The sequence below is a fragment of the Myotis davidii genome, unplaced genomic scaffold (assembly GCF_000327345.1).
Source record: "Myotis davidii unplaced genomic scaffold, ASM32734v1 scaffold89, whole genome shotgun sequence".
Lineage (NCBI taxonomy): Eukaryota > Metazoa > Chordata > Mammalia > Chiroptera > Vespertilionidae > Myotis > Myotis davidii.
Genome location: NW_006300372.1, coordinates 4,338,031 through 4,341,997, shown reverse-complemented (window position 1 = coordinate 4,341,997; position 3,967 = coordinate 4,338,031). Strand labels below are relative to the sequence as shown.

The 3,967-nt window shown below is 53.9% G+C and overlaps 1 pseudogene; it reads right to left on the bottom strand.

The window, feature by feature from the left end:
• Nucleotides 1–271: 271 nt before the first annotated feature.
• The window catches only part of LOC102757879, a 21,874-nt pseudogene continuing 18,178 nt past the window's right edge, over nucleotides 272–3,967 (bottom strand).

Sequence of the window (3,967 nt, the reverse complement as noted above, 5' to 3'; positions counted from 1 at the left end):
CTAGTACACATGGTGCCAGGGACAGGGTTCCCCCAGAATTCTCTGCTCCCCAGGACCTGAGGGAGCAGGCCCCAGGGCTTGAAGGGAACCTGCTATGAGGTGTGAGGTCCAGCTGGTAGTGGCAACTTGAAACTATTCACGGGCCAGACTTCCTTCCGAGACACACGGGGGCCCCTGGATGCAGGAGCCTCCCTACCACAGGCCCCATATGAACCCAACACTGAGCAGTGAATTCTGTGTGTCTTCAGGGTTTTCTACAGAAACGGGGGGTGTTTTCTGGCACACACACACACACAAGGGCTGAAGCAGGGCCCTGGCTTCTCCCCGGAGACAGGGAGGACAGGGGCTCTGCAGGTGCCAAAGGGACAGCAGCTTGAGGAGCGCAGGCCCCGGGAGTGTCTGCCACTCCTAACACAGCGGACTCCAGAGCCCCTGTCCCACCCGCTACCTGTCCCGTCCGGTTCAAGTGTGGGGAACGCTTGGTAGGTCCCCAAGGCAGAAGATAAAAACAGGAAAGCTAACCTAAGCCCAGGCTCTCTAGGGAGCCAACACCTACAAGGGTCCGACACAAGGTGTGTGTCCTCTGTGGCCCCAACAAGGCTGCCAGCCGACCCGTGGTCCCTGGTGGGCTGGCAGCCCGAGATGCAGCCGTGGTGGTGGCTAGGTAGCTGAGAGGCAGGCCTGGTGGATGCTCTCCACCCAGATGTGGAGCAGGGCTGTAACGGAGTGCTTATCGGGGAGCTTCAGCAGCCTCAAGGTCATGTATTGGTGCACCGACTGCAGGAAGGGGCTGGTGTCATACTGCCACTGCTGGCCGATCCACAGCGGGCTCTGGGCGGGGTAGTCAGCGGGCACACTGAGCTCCAGGGGCGGCACGATCGGGAGATCCTTGTCATTCAGCTTGCATATCAGGTGGACGGTGCCGTTGTTACTGCAGTGAGAAGGGTCCAAGTTCACCAGGAACCTGGGGTCTAATCGGGCCACCTCCCCCTGGAGCACGTCGGGGATGCTCTGCTGCTCATCCTCTTCAAGCTTACGCTTCCGGGCGCACACCACCGGTGCCGTGATGGGTGGGCCGTGGATGGCCGTCATGGCTGGCACGAATGTGTGGTACAGGGAATGGTTGAAGACGGGTGAGTGGATGTTGGCCAGGACGGCATCCAGGAGCGGCTGGCACAAGGACTGCTGCTTGGTTGGTGGTCCCGGGGGTGGTGGGGGCGTGGGCACCGCCATGTCACTCTCGAGGTTCTCCAGGACAATCTCACACTTCTGCAGAGTTTCCAGAGGGCACCTCTTGGAGGGGTCAGTCAGGATCTCCAGAAGGCTCTTCATCATACTCAGGTCCTTTTTTCTGTCTTCATTCTTGTCGATCTTGTTGATCATGCGGCGTAGGGGCTCGATGTACTTGGACAGCTGCTTCAGCTTGTCCTGGTACTGCTGTTCCTCGGCCTGACTGGAGCCCGTTGGGCTCATGACTGAGCTGGAGTTTACAGGGGTGTTTAAAGGTCCAGGGGAGGGGACACTGAAGTTCTGCGGAGTGCGCGCTGTCACTGGACCCTGGGAGGGCTGTAATGAGGGGCTCGGTAGGAAGCTACTGGGGGATGGGGCAGGGCTGGGGCTGATGCTGGAGTTGGGCTGTGAGCTGGGCTGGCTGGGCTGCGGGGACGGCTGTGGGGGAGGGGGCATCGCCTGCGGGGTCTGCACCTGCTGGCCCGGCGACGGCGAAGACGACATGGTGAGGCTGTTCTGGCTGACCCTTGTCTTTCTTTGATGCCCTGCTTCTCAAATACTAATGTTGGGGTCCAGCCCCAGCAGGTCCAGAGGTTTCCAAAGGTGTGGACGGAGTCGGCAAAGAAGAAATGACACAGAGGCAACGTTCAGTTGATTATCATAGCCAGGTTCTCCAGCCAGTTCTGTGTCTTGGCAGTATTTTTAGCAGCTACCGCTCTGGCCACCAGGGATGATACAGGCAGATGATAAAAACAGACTCATTTTCGATGAGTTCGTGATGAGGGATCCTGGGGAGAGGGCGGAAGGAGGGATAAGCAGTGAGCAGAGAGGCCAGCGCCTCTGAGGAGGGACAGCTAAAGATGCAAGGCCCCTGGGGAACTACCCTTGACATCCCTGTCAGCCTGGACGCAGGCCCATCGCCAGCAGAACTGCTGCTGTGGCCAGGGCCTCCCTTCCATTGTCCAGGTGTCCCTGCCCCACCAGCCGCCCCTACACAGGCGGTTCTTCCCTGTTGATGACCTGCCTCACGTCTCAGGTAGAGGAAAGACAGACCTTGGTCCTCCTGAGGTTAATGCGCAGGCTCAAACCTTGTCATTTAAAATGGATCCGGGTATCCTTGCGCATCGTTTGATCCAAAACGACAGCTGAAGTCTAACTATTCGCCCAGTGTAACCGCAGAAAACGAGGCCTGACATGGCCATTAAGTCTTTGCATCTCTCTGCTGCGGACAGTGGGGATTTTTTTGTTAAAGGGCAGAATTCTCACCACAAGTTCAAGGCATATTAGTCAGTGGCTGAGAGCTCAAATCAAAAGTGAAATCGGACCTTGGAAACTGTGGTCCCGAGGCATTCAGATATTGTGGGAGACGAGAAGCGTCCTCTTAAAGGTGTGTGGTGTGTTACCTCTGGCGGTCCTCAGCTGACTTCGTTTTGTTTTGTTTTTTCCTGAGCTGACTTTGTAATGCCTGATCCTTCCTCCCAATCGACGTGCATGATGGTTTGCAAATGATGAACCTGAGGCCTTGGAAGGCTCAGAAGGGCCACCCCAGTAAAAGAAATTAAAGGAAGAAACCAGAGTCGGTATTGGGTAACATTTAGTGACGTTAATAGAAAATTTAGTATTGGGTTTAAGGTTACTGTAATGTAGAGTACACCATTATTTAGAAACTAGAGGCCAGTGCAAGGGATTCATGCACTGAGGGGGGTGGGGAGGTCCCTCAGCCCAGCCTGCGCCCTCTCACAGTCAAGGAGTCCTCGGGGGATGTCCAACTGAAGGCCCATGGGGAGCTGCTGCGGAGGCTGGAGAGGCTCCTGTCACTGCCCCTGCACTCGCCAGCCATGAGCCCTGTGGGAACACACTGACCACCAGGGAGCAGCTCCTGTGTTGAGTGTCTGTCCCCTGGTGGTCAGTGTGCATCATAGTGACCAGTCATTCTGCTGTTCAGTTAATTTGCCTATTACCCTTTTATTTTATAGGATGCCCAGCTCCATTTCCCCCATACCAAATCTTTCACCTTGGATTAAAGTTGTAATCCAAGTTGTGATGGTGGTAATGCTAAGCAATGGGGATTAACTAATTAAAATGTAGTCAAAAGTTAATGTGCTGGGTAGTCATTCCTTCATCCAAACAATATCCATTCAGTGCCACCTATATGTCAGCAATCATGCTGAGTTCTGGGATGCAATGAAGAATGAAGGCAGTCAGGGACCTCAGGGAGTGGAAGGAAAAGAGAGTGGCTGTATAAAGAAATGCAAAGTGGTAAAAGTTATTAGTGCTATCGGAAGGGTAAGCTACTAGAGTAAGGATGTGTGACAAACAAGCTGAGACACTACAAATGTGAATAGGTACTGGGTGGAGAGTGGATGGGGTAGGGGGGAAGGAGGGTGTTTGTCCGGTAGTCATTCAGCTTGCCTTACGTAACCCCACTCCTTCCTAGGAAGTGCAAAGGTCTCTGAACGTCATCGTTAACAACAGGCTGGGAAACAGACCCTGGTTCTGTCCACAGACCCACCCCTGGCATGCCCACAATCTAAAGCACACAAATTCTCAAGTCAAACACTCTTGTTTAAGCCTCTATGAACATTATACAAATAAGAATAATGGCTCATCCCTGCCCTCCATAGTACCCAATCTACTTTTGAAGACAAGACAAATGCATAAATAGCTTTTAAAAACACCTAGGATGCTCAATGCAATGAGAAAAGGCATATTCTTTCATCCATTCAGCATTTATTTA